The sequence below is a fragment of the Mya arenaria genome, chromosome 4 (genome assembly GCF_026914265.1).
Source record: "Mya arenaria isolate MELC-2E11 chromosome 4, ASM2691426v1".
Taxonomy (NCBI): Eukaryota; Metazoa; Mollusca; class Bivalvia; order Myida; family Myidae; genus Mya; species Mya arenaria.
In genome coordinates this window covers 73835272-73854473 of record NC_069125.1, presented here as the reverse complement: position 1 = coordinate 73854473, position 19202 = coordinate 73835272, and the positions used below count along the sequence as shown (strand labels likewise).

Genomic DNA, 19202 nt, shown 5'->3' with positions numbered 1-19202 from the left:
GTAAAGAATAAAAGTATCATACTGAACTCTGTGTTAATTTTCGTCTGATAATACCAGGTGTTTTAGTGAAATTTAGCCAAATATATCGTCAGCAACTTAAATATTGAAGAACGATGGTGCTAGCTCTTAGCAAAATATTTAGCAGGCCATATGTAACTAAATGTACACTCTTTTCAACCGTACTGCATTTCAGTACATATTTTGTTGTTTTGTACGTCAAATGATACTACAAGGCAACGTCTTTTGCGATCATTAAGTCCAATACTCACTAATGAACAGTATGATACCTTTTGTAATATTCACTTTTCGAACCAACTTTTGGAAATGTTATCAGGGTTTTAGTCACTTTCGCTAAGTGATGTTAGTCGATTATTTACATTCTAAACGATACTGAGGTACCTACATTATTTAGGCAAGCCACTACCTTAGTTTTTACCATTAGTCCAGCAAATGTTTATTTTGGCTGAGCCTTGCATCGGAGTATATAGAAAATGCTTTTAGCTTTTTAAGATGTTTAGGCCCTAGTTAAGAATCCGTTTGATGGCCTCGCGCCATCCTTGGGGAAATCGAGATATCGAGATATTCAAGATGGCGGCCAAGATGGTCGCCAATTTTTACCAAAAATAACAATTGACTTATACTTTTGTGTCAATGCTTTGATTCTAGTGTAAATCATCTATACTTGCATGGTTTCTAAATATAAAACGATGAATTCTAAGATATTTCACACTATATTTATGGCGTCTAATATGGCCGCCAAAACAAAAAAAAAACTGTCTTATTTGTTTTATTTTGTTGCAAATACCATTATTTTGCATTGTTTTAATATTTACATGTGTGCAATATATATTGCAAAAAATAAAATATAGTTATATATTTAACAAGATGGCGTCTAATATGGCCGCCATAGCAATCTTGATGGCCGCCCAAATAAGCAAAATATGCAAAAACCTGTATAAAAATACTTTTTACGACACATAAGATCTTAATTAATTGATGTATAATTTCATATATTACATATTTAGCAATAACAGGACCTATATGGCGTCCAATATGGCCACGGAAATATCGTAAAATGATACAAAAACACACACACAAATAATGTATATTTGCTTTTGTTTACAGTTTTTTCAAGCGGGAAAGTTCTATGCTTTACCAATGTTTACGTATATAATTTGCTGATTTGAATTATATATCATGTAGACTGTAAGGTTTAATTCATGTCACCCAAAATTATTCACTTTGCTGCATCAAGTTCGTCTACAGGGTCTGTCAATGAAGAAAGAGATTTTGATTTAGCCTTTGAATATCCTTGTTGGTTGATGTTAGAGAATCCTTCGACTGTATGTAATACAATTGATTTCTTTGAAAAGTTTAAGGCTGAATTAGGTGTAATGCTGACCCGAAGACATATTATTGCCTCGTTCACTGAACGATTTGGTGACGATCTTCTAGTTTAAACAGCATCCGGTGTTGCAAGTTATTATAGTCGTAAGCAAACGCCCAGATATCGATAGCGATTAAGAACGTAGCACAACATATCGTTCGCGAAGGCAAAGATATAGAGGACGATAGAAAATCGTAAAACATATAATGTTTGCAGAAACAAACAGTTGAAAGTTGAGTCCAACGGTAGTGAAACTTTTCTCTCAATTATCTACGAAACTCTATGACACTCCAGCATCATATCTAATTGGTAGCAACGTGATCCGTATTTGACCAATTTTCCAACTCAACTTTTAATAGCACTTAGTGTTAAAATGCGAACTTCACCAAAGTAAACCAAAGAACAAATTAAGGGTAACCTATACCTCTGAAGAGGTATTGCCATTCAAAAAATCGCTTTATCTGAAACGCTTCATGGAATATCAGATGGCTCAGATGCATTAGTTCAGATTGTTGTGGATACATTTGATGCGGACATTTCTTTACAGAGTGGGAAATTATCAACACATTCTCTTGCATGATTGTGACACAGCCTACTTCCGAAGAAAATAATGGGTACGATAGCAACGTGATATGTCAGTGGGTGGAGATTGACCAATCACTGCACCAACCACGTGTACATCAATGTCTTCAACAACCTCAGTTGCATGGCACCACATTGTTATTGTAGCTGTATACATGTATACAGTATGTATTGGTTGTTTGTTCTTTATTTGTTCTTTCACTTATATTTACTTTTGCTCACTTTTGCACGTCGTATCTTAAAAAGGTATTTTATTATGTTTACATGTTTTAATTCTCTTTAATAAGGAGGAATAATATAAGTATCTTCCATGGCCGAGACTGTAAGATAGGTTCATCCCGACTCTGCACGAGCGGCCATGGTAGATGCTTTTTCTCCCACCTCAGTTAAAAACAAAATTAAGTAAAAGTGTATTTTTTGCTGGATTCAGATTATGTTGATAGTCAAATCGGTCTTTATATAGTTCTGAGGAGAGTTCAGCATTATTTCTTGAAAGGTGCGTGAAAACTTGTTTATGGTGACATTTGAAGTGAGAAATAATTAATTAGCATTCTAAGTATTGCCACAAGACAAGGTTTCTTTGATGCTACAGACGACAGTCTTCAACAAGGGAGGTAATTACAATTCGAAGACCATTAAAAAGGAGTTCCAAACGGGTACTTGTTTTATCTTTGTCCTTGGCTGAGATAAATAGTATATGACTGTCTTTACTGCAGTCGTTTAGGTCCTCTTACACTGAAATGCCTTTCAATATTTGTGATTCTGCCCAACAGTTAAAAATGGCAATATATATAAAAGAAATGAGCAGCTCATTGAACATTGGTCGGTCCAGGGGCATATTTCATCACCTTATTATATTCAAGTTAAACACTATGGGTAAAAACCGAAATACGGTTAATGATTGTAAAAATACTACTACTACTACTAATAATAATAATAAGAAGAAGAATATAGCAAACAAAAAGAAATGGTTTAACTCAGAGTGTTGCTAGAAAAGCATTTAAGGAGGCTCGGAATAGATTCGTAAAAAATAAACATAATATCCAGTTACTTCAGGAATACTTTAATGTTAAAAAAAACATATAACAGGATTAAACGAAAAGAAAAGAAACTCTTCCTTAAAAATGAGGGTGTTAGAATTGCTAAGCTGGCAAAAACAAAACCAAAACAGTTTTGGAAAAAATATCAAAAACCAGTACAAGAAAAATATACCCAGCTCTGAAGGTTTATCTATTGATGATTTGTATGATCATTTTAATAACCTTTTTGGTGCTACAAATAATGAACAAGATTTTAATGTGCCCTTTTTGGCCGATGAATCGCTGGATGGGATTATCTCGGAATCGGAACTCAAGAATGCTATATTTTCTCAAAAAAGCGGGAAAAGTCCCGGCAATGATATGTTAATTGCGGAAATTTTTAAGAATTCATTTGAAATTACTTCCCCATATTTGCTCAAATTGTAAAACAGAATGTTTAATAGCGCAGAATACCCGCAGTCATGGGGAGAAGGTATAATAACACCAATATTTAAAGGTGGTAACGCTAGTGAATCTAAAAATTATAGAGGCATTACGTTAAGCAATATATTAAGTAAGGTGTATTCTCAGATATTATTAAATAGGCTGACTAAATGGACAATTAACAATGAAAAAATAAGCGATTCACAATTTGGTTTCCAGAAAGGAAAATCGACTATTGATTGTATATTCGTGTTATTCTCTATCATTGCTAAAACCCTTAATGGTGGTAAAAAACTGTATTGCATTTTTGTTGATTATGAAAAGGCATATGACAAAATCGATAGAATTAAGCTTTGGACAAAGCTCATACAAGAAAATGTAAGCTCTAAAATAGTACTTTCACTTAAGGTGATGTATTCTGCGGTCAAATGTTGTGTTAGATACAAACAGTCAAGATCAGACTGGTTCGAATCTGGCACTGGCCTGAAACAAGGTTGCCCGAGTTCAAGTTTATTATTTTTATTCTTCGTGAATGACGTCACGTCTTATATGAACAGTAATCAGGAAGGAATATTTACTATAAACGACATAAAGGTAGTTCTCCTTATGTTTACGGATGACGCAGCTTTATTTTCACATAACCCAAACTCTCTACAATGCATGTTAAATGATCTCCAAGATTATTGTAACACCTGGGTGTTAAAAATTAATGCTAAAAAAACGAAAGCTATGATTTTTGAAAAGGGCCGTCACACAGCCTACCAATTTTATCTCTACGACGCAGAGATAGAAATGGTTACTTCCTTTAAATATCTTGGGACGCATTTATATAAGAACAATAACTGGAACAGAACACAAAAGCGATTAGCACAGCACGCCTCATATTCTATGCACCTACCTATAAAAGAAAAAAAAATATTTGATAGTCTAGTGACACCAGTTCTTAACTATTCGGCAGAAGTATGGGGTTTTCACGATGCCAAAGATGTTGAAATGATACATACTAAATTTTGCAGAAAATTATTATGTGTTTAACGATCAACAAATTTAGAATGTTTGTATGGTGAATTAGGAAGGGTCCCAATGAAAATTAATAGAACGATTATAATGATCAGATACTGGATTAAAATTCTTAACTCCCCGAATAATATCCTGATCAAAATAGTATAAAATATGCTACGTGATGACATTAGCAATGATACTACGTATAACGGTAATAATTGGGCTTATCATATACAATTCTTATTGAATCGCCTTGGGATGAATAACATTTGGCTTAATCAAGATACGTTATCTATTGATATAATACCTATAAGGATAATAATAATCGACAATTATAAACAGACATGGTATGGACAAATAAACAACCTACCTAAACTTTGCTCATATTCATTAATTAAACACGAGTTTGATCAGGAAACGTACCTTAGTGATATCACTGAAAATAAATTTAGAATTGCTTTAACCAAACTAAGAACTTCATCTCACGATCTACAAATAGAAATAGGCAGATATACTAATACTCGTCGGCACGAAAGATTATGTAACAATTGTAACATGAGAACTATTGAGGATGAATACCATTTCCTTCTAGTTTGCCCTAAACACAGAGAATTGCGAAAAAAGTATTTAAGCAATTTTTACTGCAGATGGCCAACATTAACAAAATTCGAAAACCTTGTTATGTTATGTATGTACGGTATACATGTGTCATACATCATTACACCTGAACTATTTAAGTACGCTGAAAGTAAATCGCGTAGTAATTTCAATTTAGGACTTAACTTAATGAATTAACTTATGGGAATCTTAATTAATAAGTTCGTCATTAACATGATTCACTTAAATATCGATGATATGTAGAAAGGCTATATATCATTTAAATACACAATGGAACGTGTCAGTCTCAATTTAAAATCGACTGATATTTTCTAACCGCTATGTGCAACTGCCTCATGCCTATCATGACAAACCATGTGCCGCCGTTGTTTACCAATAATGCTCGGTCGTTATAGTTTTACTGTATTCCGTAAAGAATTAAAATAATTAGAATTTCCGAATAAGATTATCACTCTATACTTCATGTATTTACAATATACTTTTTGTTCTCACCCTAATTTCCTAACGTATCTCCGATTCTTTTAAAGCGACAATTTCGATATGAATAATTGTTGATAATTTATCATACGATTTGATATAGATTAATAGCAGTTTATAACATGAAAGATGGGAAGTAGTTGGAAGTTGGTGATTGGGGATTCGAATATTAAACTACCTGCTAGATGCCAGTTGGGGATTCGAATATTCAACAACCAGCTACGTGTGTAGTATTGCCAGTCCGGAATTCGAAAACAAAGATTTAGATGTATATGTTTATATTGGACATATCACGTGACTTAGTTTACAGGTGAAAATGTTCCCAGGTGAAAAAAGAGTCACTTAATGGATTTAAAAGCAATTTTAAGTATTTTTTTTGCCGTGGATTTGTACCTTAATAAGTTTTCTACGTGGCTATTAAGCTTTTGAGTGCTTTATTGGATTTAAAATATGGCAAATAGTGATTTTTCTGTGCCAGTACAGAACAGGTATGGGGCTTTGTCCGAGCGGGAAAGTGGACATTCATATGGACAATCATTTCCTGGGCAAATTACAAGGCAAGACTTTATGCAGAGTTCATTAGACAATAAGATGGTGCATATGTTTGATGAGTTACGTTTTATTAAAAACGAGCAAGTGAATTGTAGTAAGGAAATAGTTTATCTTTATAAAACTGTTGTAAATGTCAATGAAAAATTGAGTCAAGTAATTTCAACAACAAATGAACAGTCGGACCTCCTAAAGACATTGGCTTATAAGTCCATTGATGTTGAAGCCAGATCTCGACGAAATAATTTGATATTTAGGGGATTTATTGAGAACAATGGAGAGAATTGCACACACATCTTGCTTGACTTTCTGAAAAACCATTTCGATATTGACCCACGTTGCATAAACATTGCCCGAGCGCACAGACTAGGGCAGAGATATCCATGGAGGCAACACCAAAACAGGCCGATCATCGCTAATTTGCGCGACTTCGGAAACGTCGAGCTTGTGATGAGTAGCGTCCGGCGACTGAGAAACACCCCGTTTTCTATTGATTTTGATTTCCCGCGTGAGATCCAGGAAGCTCGGGGGCGTCTCTGGCCAAGGTACAAGGCACTTAAAAACCAGAACACGCGATCGAGGGTGCAAATTGTGTACCCGGCCAAGCTGATCCAGGATGGTACTCTGGTGCACGATGAACTACCTGAGTGGGGCCAGTATATAGCGGCAAATATACTCTCACAATTGGTAAACCTTAAAACGGTAAAACCCCAGTATATTCGTGATGAAAAGGAACTTGATCATCAGACTAACGTTTGCATTACAAACTCACCCTCTGCAAATCCCACCCCTGGTGTTATCCAACGGGATATAGTCGGTCATAGGGGCTGTGCAGCGCCGGTAAGCGGGGACGTGACACGGACGGCATCACCGCCGTTTATCCCACCGAAAACTTCGAGTCCGCCGGTGCATATGCCAATGGAGGTGAACGTACCACTGGTTAACAGAACAGATCAGAACAGAACAGAAAGATGATTTATTTGGATTTAAGCATATTGTTTCTCATCCATACAAATAATTATAACACAAAATGATGGTAAATAAATACAAATAATACAGAAACAAAACATATTAATACAAACAAGTGTAATTAAAGGATAGTATTTATAAGCGAATTTCTTATTTCATTAGCTTTGCTTATATATGTACACAATCGATTTAACACCGATTTTTTATTTGATGAAAACAACTCAATCAATTTCCACATGCTCGTGTTTCTAGTGTAATACTTGCTTATATAACGTTTCCTAATGTCTTTGTAACAATCACATTTTAAAATAAAATGAAACTCATCTTCAATGTCTCTTAAAGCATTAACACATAATACGCATTGTCTATCTTCTCTATTGACACGTTGCGGTCCATATCGTCCAGTTTCCACACGTAATTTGTGACCAGATACACGCATCTTCGTTAAACAGCTACGCAGTGATTTGTTTGTAACAATGTCCATATATTGTTCGTATTCAAGGTTATGTTTTAAATGCTTGTACACTGTCAACACACCATTATTTTGTAGACTCTCTCGCCATTCTTGCATGAAATTGTCTATAACTGTCTGCTTAAACATAGGTATAAAGTGCTTAGTAATAACAATGTCTGGATTATTCCATACATAAATGAAACCAAATTTGTCGAGAATATTCTTAATATTGTTACACCAATTATGTTTTCCATTAACAAAGTCGATATATGATAGATCGTACAAAGATTTAATAATACAATTGTCTGTATTGACGACCTTAAGCCAGTATTTAATTAGCCGTATATATCGATTTATATGCAATGAGTATCGACCAAGTTCTCCGTAAACGCTACAGTTACTTGTGGAAAGTTTAACGTTTAGTAGTCGTTTACAAAATCTTAAATGCAGCCTCTCTACTTCCTGAGATTTCACATAACCCCAAATTTCACATGAATAATTCAATATTGAGCTAACAAATGCATCAAAAAGTTGACAACATGTTTCGGGTGTAAAGTTAAATGATTTTAAATTTGACATAAGCGTCTTCATAGCCTTAAGGCCTTTTCCCGTTAGCATATTCTGATTTAAAGCGAACGATCCACTCGAGCTGAACACCATTCCTAGATAATTGAATTCATTTACTGTATCTAAGTTTACATTGTCATATGTCCATTTTTCACATTGTCTCAAACGACCTCTCTTTTTAAAAACGATGACCTTTGTTTTGTCGGTATTGACTTGTAATCCCCATTTATCGCAATATTTTTTAAGCGCATTCAAGCTTTCCTGTAGATCTTCCGGAGATTCAGCTATCAAAGCCATACATAAGCAGAAGTAAAGTCAATTCCTTGATTAAAATTCCACTTGTAGGAAGTGTTTCAATATAAAGTTCCATATCTTCTACAAATAATGAGTAAAAATTCGGAGAACACACATCCCCCTGCTTCAAACCGACTGCTATTTCAATAAAATCGGACATCTTTTCACAATGTTTGACTTTGCACCGCACTTTGTCATACATAGACCGTACTATACGAAGCATTTCCCCAGAAACACCGAGTTTATATAGCTTATACCATAACGCAGAGTGGTTAATAGAGTCAAAAACTCGTTTCATGTCGACCATAGCTACATACAAGCGTGTGCCGTTGTTTAGCATACTCTCAATCAAGCAATTTAAACTGAAGATTGCGTCCACTGTTAAGTAACCTTTTCTAAAACCGAATTGGCTATCAGGTAGTTTTTCATGTGTATCGCCCCAGGTCATAAGTCGAGTGCTAGTAAAGAGTTTTGCCATTGAACTCATAAGGGTTATCCCTCTAAAGTTTGTGACTTGGTCCTCGTCGCCTTTCTTGTACACGGGTACTATGATAGATTCCATCCAACTGTCTGGAAAAAATCCACTATTTAATATGAGGTTAAATAAATCGGTTAAATGGCCAAGAACTATATCTCCGACTTCAATAAAATATTCATTAATAAGTCCGTCTTGAGATCCCGCTTTCGCTCGTTTTAATGATTTTATCGCTTTTGTCACTTCCGCTGAAGTAATGTCATTGTCAAGCTCCTCATATATAGGATCGTTAGGGTCTTATGGCCGTTTCGAGAACTGTTCAGCCTCAGGATTGGAGAATCCATTTAAACCGTCCGACAGCGTTTGGAAATACTCTTGAAAATCTTTAACTTGTATATTATTCCTGCGCTTTGCCTTACGCTTTGAAAAATATTTCCAGAAGTCCTTCGGTTTTTTCTTCTTTAGCCCTTCAATGTCTTTCATTTAAGTTATCGTGTGCGACCTCTTTTTATTCATAGTCAATAGTTTATATGCACGTTTGGCTTCAAATAAAAGTTGACGGTTTTCATCACTTTTTAAGGCCTTTAACCGTTTAACGGCTTCCATATAGACCCTTTTCTTTTCATAGCACTCTTTATCAAACCAGGCTGCACGTTTGATAGGTCCACACGAAGGTTAACTCTCGAACGCAGGCACAGGAGCCGCAGCACGTAATGCCAGTAAATAGCGCCAGCGGTTGGGGTAGGTCCATTACTTGTGAAAGTCCCTTATCATGGGAATTAATTAATGTGTTTAACTCACATGACATTGTATTGTTTACAGAAACATGGGCCAATAACTTTTCAGATTTACAAGTAAATGGATTTGAGTATTTTGTCTTAAATAGAACCGAACTTTTAAAGACCAATAAAAGGTCATCAGGTGGAATTATAGTATATATTAGGAATGAATATGTTTGTAAAGATACACTTGTTTTTAAATGTCACGATGATATTATATGTGTAAAAATTTCAGCATCGAAAATATGTTTAGAACATGATTTGTATATTTGCTTATGTTATGTTGTACCAGAGGGTAGCTCGCGGCAAGCGATGGTAGACAGTCATACATTTGACAGGTTACTTAATTATGTTTGTGAGCTCGATTCTAAGTGTGGCGATAATCGTAATTTAATTGTGTGTGGAGATATGAATGCACATACATCCGATTTACCAGATTATGTGCCGGATGAAAATTTAAACCATATTGATTATTTGCCCGAAGGCTATTTTATTGATACATGTATTGCTAGAAATTCCCAGGACAAAGGCCGCATTAACAATAACGGCTTAATTTTATTAGATTTTTGTAAACAGACGGGCATGCGCATTTTAAATGGGAGATTTGACGATGATAAAGAAGGCCATTTTACTTTCCTTGGTAGAGCTGGGTCTAGTTTAGTTGATTATGTTATTTCAACGCCTGATATATTTAAATGTGTTGATAAATTCTGTGTTTGTGACCCAAATATTTTATCTGACCATTGTTTGATAGATTTCACGTTTATGTTTAGCAGTTCAATTTCAGTTGCTACGAGTAACAGTGAGACTGAGGACGAAATACAGAGTATACCTCATAAATATGTTTGGAATAATGACCATAAACAAACATATAAAGAAAGATTAAGCAGTAAGAATATTATTGATAGTTTAAATACATGGAATGATGTTGTTAGTAATAGTACTTCAATGCATGATATCGGTGCTAGTATTTTACAGCTCAATGACATATTAGATACAGTTGTATCCCCTATTTTTAAACGAAAAATAAGAACTAACAATATTGATGCTAATATTGATCGCAACTCTGCTCATAAAGTTTGGTTTACTACTGAGTGTGCTGGGAAAAGAAATATATTTTAAAGACAGTTGAATATTTATAGAAATGATAAGTCGGATGAACATAGGGTTTTACTTAATGCTGCCAGGTCAGAATATAAAACATGTATAAGAAAACATAGGCTTAACTATGATAAGTTACAGACTAAAAAGCTTGAGCAAGCTAGATTTAAAAATGCTAAATTATATTGGAATATGCTGAAGCAATCTGCTGGTATTCAGAATGCAAATGTCACATTGGGTGCTTTTGAGCAGTATTTTAAAAGTGTTATCAACCCAAATAGTATGTTTTTAAGCCAGATGATGATGTAGTTTTTTTTTGGAACGATATGTAAAAAATGAATTTAGTGTAATGTTCGAAGAATTAAATATACCGATCAATGTTGAAAGTATTTCTAAAGCTATTAAGGAATTAGATACTAATAAAAGTGGCGGTCCAGATATGCACTCAAATGAATTTTTTATTCACGGTAAAGATGTACTATTACCATATTTACATACTCTTTTTAACAAGATATTTGATTCCGGTCATTTTCCAGCGTCTTGGTCTGAAGGTTTTGTTGTGCCATTACATAAGAAAGGTAGTATAAATGATGAAAATAACTATAGGGGTATAACGCTACTAAGTACTCTGGGGAAACTTTTTACACGAATTTTGAACAACAGACTATCTGAGTGGGCCGAAGGTTACTCTGTATATATTGAAGCGCAGGCTTCATATTTAGGTCGAATATGGGTACTATAGATAATATTTTTGTACTTCATGGTTTATTAACGCATGTTCTTAATCAAGGCAAGCAACTGTACTGTGTATTCATCGATTTTACTAAAGCCTTTGATTATGTTGTTAGGGATAATCTCTGGAGTAAACTTATTAAGTTAGGATTACGAGGAAATTTTTTTGGTATAATTAAATCCATGTACTCGTCAGCGAAATCCAGAGTAAAGTATTGTAACCAGTTGAGTGGAACATATGAATGTGTGATAGGTGTACGACAAGGAGAATGTTTATCGCCTTTCTTGTTCTCGATGTTTTTAAATGATTTAGAGTCAATTTTTTATGAATAGGGTATTAATGGTATCAATATTGATTCGTTTAAACTTTTTCTAATACTATATGCTGCTGATATTATTGTGTTTGCAAATAATGCTGTGGAATTGCAAGAAAGTCTGAATTTATTGTCAGAATATTGTGAACGTTGGAAATTAGTTGTGAATACTGATAAACAAAAATAATTGTTTTTAGGAAGGGAGGACGGCTCCCGACAAATATTCATTTTTATTATAATGGTAATGAAATTCAGATTGATAATAAGTTTAATTATCTGGGAACGGTTTTACTCCCAGGGGCTCATTTTCAGATGCCCAAAATACAATTGCAGGGCAAGCTTTAAAAGCAATTATTACGATGAACAAATATTTGTATAAATTTACGGACCTTACTATTAAACACAAGTTAGATTTGTTTGATGAGCTTATTTCGCCCATTCTAAATTATGGTAGTGAAGTGTGGGGCTTTGTCAAAGGTAACGCCATAGAGCGAATACATATGCAATATTGTAAAAGATTGTTGGGTGTTAAAAGAAGTACACAGAATGATTTTATTTATGGTGAGCTTGGACGTGTAAACTATCAGACAATTAAATACAGTAATATTATAAAGTATTGGGTTAAGTTATTACGTACAAGTGATAATAAGTTTAATAAGAAAATATATCTTACTTTATTGAATGACTGTGAAAGGTACCCCTTAATAAAAGTTGGTGCTCGTTATTACGAGATCTGTTGAGTTCACTCGGTTTTTATGATGTATGGCTCTTCCAAGAAGTAGGGAACGATAAATTATTTCTTGCTTATGTTAAACAGAGACTAAATGATCATTTTATCCAAAACTGGAATGGAAGATTAGAAGCCTCTAGTAGAGCTTTGTTTTATAACAATATAGCATGTTTTAAACTCCAACCTTACTTAATCTCATGCAGTATTAAAAGTTTCGATTTAGTTTATCAAGATTACGTGTATCTGCACATAGACTTATGATCGAGAGTGGAAGATGGGCGAAACCCAATCCAATACCCGTTGATGAGAGAAAATGTAATACATGTCAAGTCGAATACCACTTTGTTCTGGAATGTTGCCTATACTCTGATATAAGACGTAAATATATACCAATATTTTATAGACGTAGACCAAACATGCAAAAGTTTATCCAATAAATTACATCTGATAAAGAAGACATATTAAGAAATCTTAGTATATATGTTTACAATACATTTTTAGTTAGATCAGTTGACATGTATGCGTCCTAATTATTGCACATGTATTGTGATCTATCCGTTTATCATGTAACGTTTTGTATTGTGTAGTTAGTTGTAAATATTTACTAGTTAAACAAACATGTATGATATACTTTTACATAGAAGTACTGTTACATAAGTGAGTGTTCAGCTTTTATTATTTAGTAAAACAAATTCGAAAGTGATAGTTGCATAAATGATGTATGCAAATACTTCTGGTGAAGTATCTCTACCTGAAACAAAATAAGTACGCATGATTGCTTAAATCCGTATAAGTATTTATTAAATATAACTTTTCACTTCGACACACACTCTCTGTCTGTATTGTTACTAGACTGAATATTTGCACACAGTGTTCATGTACAATGATTCTCTAAATTTTGTTACATTTACAGTCATTATCTAATCTTACCTGATTCAGATATGACTATTACAAAAGTGAATTTTAAAGTTTAAGTGATTTCCCTTAGGCTTCCTATAGTTTCGTTTTGTATAGGTTGTCCGATATAGGGAGTTGCAGATATTTTGCAAACACAACTCTCATTATAGAACAACTATTATATATATGTACATGTATTTATTTCAACTTATCTGTGAATAAACATATAACGTTATTGACACGTTAATTTAATTAATAGATTGCATTATAACATATTTTGATTTACTGAACTTATGAAGTTGGTGTTTTTGCGTATTTGATATTTATGTTGTTGTTTTTTGTGGGTTTTTTTGTGTGTTTTTTTTGTTGTTGTCTAGTTTTGTTATTTGTATGCATGGAATCACCTGAAAACACTATGTTGTATATATATTTGTCCACATGGGCTATGGCCTTCTGGATATTCTGTAAATAAATCTTGAAATCTATTAAGCTACTCGACTATTTCCAGTTGGATATTCCGAATATTCAGAAACAGAATTTGTCTTGTTTATGGTTAAAGGGTACACATCTAAAGAAATCAAACAATTATTGTATTTTATGTATGTACACATATATATCTTTGTAACAGAAACTGTTTAAAATCACCTTCAATCGTACATTCGCCAGTCGGATATTCGACCATTTCAAGTCGATTATTTACGAATTCTCAACTACTAACCAGTCAGGAGTTGGTGATTCAGATTTTGTCTATTGATATAGTTTGAAAGGTCACATATGGAGACATCACACGTCAAATGTATGTTTATGCATGTACACTACTGGGTCTTTGTAACAAACACGGTTTTATATCACTATTATTCGTACATTCGCCAGTCTGATATTCGCGATTATTTAAATACGTACCAGTTGGTAGTTGGGGATTCAGATTTTGTCTTGTTTATGGTAAAAAAGTACACATTGAAAGAAATCAAATAGTAATTGTATTTTATTCATGTACACAGTAATAAGTATTTTATTAATTAACTATTACGTATGGTTCGACATTTTGGTTAAACTAATAACTTACCTCAAGTTTATATTGGAAGCCTGTATATCGCTTGTTCATCCATTGTGTCTGCTTTTCTAGACTTGACTTGGCTGATTTTGACATGCATCCTTAAGCGACATTGCACTTATGAATAAAGCTAGCAATAACAACGTAACGTCGTTTTTTACACTTCCCTATTCTGCACAATGCTAATACCACTCCTCACTCCAATGGATATTACTCCTGCAAACATTTATACTTACTGCCGAAAATGGTACCAAAATAATCATGAATAAATTACCTATCAACTGTAGTACGGGTTTTATCTAATTATGTGAAACAAAATAAAACGAGCAAAAAGTTTCACAAGCATTTTTTGTAATATGTCGTTTTTCTGCCGGTCTTGGGACGTTTTGACTGTCATTTTATACTTTCGATTTCGGATATTTTAAGAATTGGTTTGATTGTCAATGACTTTACAAGGATACATTGACGTCTCCTGCATCGGTGAGTATAACTTTAATGAATTATTTGGTATATTTTCTGCTTTTATTTTGACAAAAACTGAAACAGGGGATAAAACATGCTGATTTATAGGTCCAAATCGAAAGAGAACAACAATGCATCATCGACTTTCTGAAAATTCATTCATTTATCTACACAGTGATACTATCCATTTGATTCAGTAATCTGTCGCATTTTTCCGCAAGGGCTATTTATAAACACAACGTTTCTGAGAGTGGCCAAAAACAAGAACAATTTGATGACTCATAAGGCATGCAACCTTAAAAGCCGAGAGTATCCGAATTAACCAGGAAGTAATTTTTGTTTACTTTTTAAATGCCAACCTCTGTAAATAGTAATTTATTTTGAGTAAACATTGAGGTAGGTTTATGCATATCATTGTTTTATTATATTTAGAATGCTATTTATAAGGGGTTGCCAATTCTTTTGCATGAACATTGGTCAAATGTTTTATAAAATGAATAAATAAGACATTTGCAATATTGTGATTGGTTTTAATGAAATAAACAGACCGGGTTCTTTAAGGATCTGGTCACTTTCGGTTTTAAAAAATGTAAATAAACTATTGGAGAATTGGCAGTTATTTTTTATTAAGCCATTCTATATTATTGATTAAGAATCTGTCAAGCTGAAGTTTGTTATTGTTTATGCCCATGTTTCTTCAACGGGCATTGACCGACAAATTCATATTAAATAACTTAAAAGAGCTTGACAACCAAAACCCAATTAATCAAATTACAACGCCAAGTTTCCATTTAGTGTTTTATTGGTTAATAAGAAAAATGCAGGCTGGCTTATATAGGCATTTCACAATTGAAACTAAGAAAGTAAGCATTTTTTTAATCTTCTAAACAGTTAATTGGATGCCTACCAATTTTAATTGTTTATAGATCATACATTATCACCAAGTAACTAATACTTAAATAATAATTGGAAAGTTTCAAATTTCAACATATCAATGTTTTAATGTGTAAATTTCAGGAAACACTTTTATGTTCTGTATAGTTACTTGGATTATAAAATCACTCTCTGTAAAAATTATTCAACTTTTCAAACATTATTTGTCTTCAGATTTATTGGAATGCCTGTTATGATAGGATTTCAATTGCTGTCATTAATTTTCAACTCAATGTTTTGATTATTCATTTGAAATTATTTTAAACTTCACATTCCATAAATGGCTGTTCTTCCTTTTTGACTAAATATTTTGAGTATTTTTACACATTAGTATGTCTGCCAATTCATGGGTGGTCAGTTTTGTCATTTATTAGTCTTTTTTCCCTTTTTTATTTAATCTTTTCTTCCTTTCAGTGAGAAATAAAGCCATAGAATACATTCATACCACTCAAATTCAGCCAGTCAGAATGATGGGAAGGATTGCAGAACTGAGGTAACTTAGAACTATGATGCATATTTACCAGAGAATATCTCATAAACATGCCATTTGCTTAATTTTCTTTGAAATCATACCTGAAGTTATTGAGAACTCTTTATAAACTTTGACATTTTGTATGATGACATATTTTATTATTTGTAAAATAAATGCTTTTGACATTTTTTTGAGCTGTAAAGTTGAATTGATTCTTAAATTGATTCTGGTAAATACCAAACTGTGTATAGACATCAAACCTCATTACATATATATATATACATAAGTGTACATCTCTGAATAATACATAATTATCTATGTTTATGTTTACTTTCAGTTTCACTCTCACCTGACTGATGCAGATTCAGTAACCTAAGTGTATGTACTTTTTTGTCAAATTGTATTTATTTGCTCTATTAAAAATATAATGTCGACCTTTTTTGAGGAATAATTTTGAAAGGAAAAATAAATTATTATTCAGAAAAGGTAATTTGTTATGTACAAAAAGTGGACAAAAATGTTGAACAGTATGAAGTTTTAAATTAGAAAATCCTTATTTCTCTCTGTATGTATGTCAACTTTATTAAGACAATATTAAGACAATATCTGGTAATATAATGTATTCTCTTAATTAAATGTGATAAAACCTTTTTACACTGTATGTATACATGTGTATATGTATGTTGCCATATACACTGAATGCATGTAGTTTCTTTTGTGAACATGTGTATTAATTGAAATCAACACATTCCTTTGTTATATTTTCAGGCTCATGATGGTTTCTGAGAAAAAAACAGCTTGGTGTAATATGACAGTATTTTTCAGTATTTGACAGTGGTTCTATCATGCAACAGTCATACCATGAAGTGTCTCACAGATTCTCTCTCAATTCCTGCAATATCCAAGATTACAGTGTAGTGCAAAGAGGATTAAATTTCTTGCGATAAGAAGTATCTGCACTTCCAAATACCCCTGTACAGCATGAACAGTTCCTTCATTTTTTGAGTGATTATAGAGTGAAAATGTTTCCATATAAAATGTTTTCTTTTTATGTGTAAAACTTGTCATGGATGGTTACAAATACATGCATGGACATTATGATTCCAAATCTATGCACATTTTGATTCCAATAATTAAAAGTATTTTAAATTTGGTTTGAAACAGAAATATTGTCCTTATGTTTGTTTCTAAACATTATCTGGTATTATTCGTGTTTATAGTTTCCATGTCAATTTAAAAAAAAAGTCGGTTCTTTTAAAGATGCACTCTTACTCCCACATAAGATTTACCACAATTAATACTTTTGTTTTATTATTCCAAAAAGGATGAATAAATGTTGAAAACAATGGTTCTAATGAAGGATGCCTACTTCTACTTGAAGGAAATGTGCATAAAAGACAGTATTTCTACCATTTGAGATCATAGTAGATCACAGTAAATCTTTATGCATTCACCAATCATTTAATATCTTTGCTTTTTCAGCTTAAATACACGGTTACAATATTTTTATCAATACTTAATATTTTCCAAAAATGAATTATTAAGTAAGTTGTTAAAGGGTTAACAGTCAAAGTATATGTTTGTTATACATGTGTATGCATTGATACTGAATAAGAGTGTCACTTTAAACAGTTGCCATGGTAACTAGAGTCTAGTTTTCTTAAGAAACTGTAATTGTTGTCTAAAAACCTTTGTATTTTCAATGTGATACTTTTTAGCATGTCCGCTTCAGTCAATGAAATATTTCTGTTATTTGTTAATCATTTGGTCATACTTTGTATACAATTATATTTATAATTTAACCTTGAAAATTGCTGACAATCTCATACTTATATTGAAATATTCAGAATTGCTAGATGTGTTGAAGTTCACCTTTATTACAACTGTCAGGCAAATCATGGCAAGATGTACATAATTCTCCTTTTTAACAAAAAGCGATGTTTAAAGCATTTTTTGTATTTTTATTGAATGGTTACCATGGCAACTAATTTTTTGTTTGCCTTTAATCCTCCTATTTATAATACTATTAATTGTAAAAATGCAACAGTCAAGCAGTGAATGGAAGAATGTAAATGTTCTTTGTCTTTTACCTTTTTCAAGCTCATTCTTCAAAATATAAAGCAATTTTAAAATTTCTTAAAAATGGACGTTTTTTCATCATTTTTTTAAAGTAAAATAATTTGCTTAAAACTTTGTTTAGGTTCTGATATTTAGGAATGTGTATTAAATTTATAGAAAATAAACAAAATGTGTTGTTTGACATTATTTATTTCATTTAAATTCCGAAGTTTTGAATTTGACCTATTTTGGCAGAAAAATTGATAAAAATGTAAAATTAAAAGGGCCATAATTCTGTCAAAAATTGATGGATTTTGAAAAAATGTGCATATTTGAGTTTGTAATGACGTAACCTTTAAAATGATATATCACTTTAATATACTGTATTAAATTAATTTTTTACTTTGTTATTGCTAATAAAGCACTGTACAGTCTAAGGTAGCATGTCGTTTTGTTTTTATTTAGTAAATTGTTTGCCAAAACGTCAAATTTTCCACCTTCGTCGTCCATTTTGTCGATGTACAAAAACATTATACTCGTAAACCCACCAACGGGTTAAATACAACTGTAATATAAAACCGTACAAAGTAGTTAAAATATTTAATAGGGTAGTTATTCCAAACAGGTTTAAATGAATAATATAAGTCTCATATTAGGCGAGTTTCGACAGCCAATGAAAATGGCCCATTACTCAAATCAGATATTTGGCAAGTTTTGTAGCCAATCAAAACGGAGGTAACTCATATTGGCCGAGTTTGGTTGACATTGGGCGAGTTTGGTCGATATTGGCCGGGTTTTGGCATATATTGTCTTCATTTGTCTGGTATTGGTAC

The 19202-nt window shown here is 32.7% G+C and overlaps 1 long non-coding RNA gene across 1 annotated transcript; it reads left to right on the top strand.

Moving 5' to 3' along the window:
• The first annotated feature begins 14809 nt into the window (after positions 1-14809).
• LOC128230378 (uncharacterized) lies at positions 14810-18782 on the top strand. Its single transcript, XR_008260206.1, has 4 exons — positions 14810-14924; positions 16254-16332; positions 16649-16689; positions 17080-18782. It is a non-coding gene; the product is annotated as an uncharacterized LOC128230378 (long non-coding RNA).
• The last annotated feature ends 420 nt before the right edge of the window (positions 18783-19202 follow it).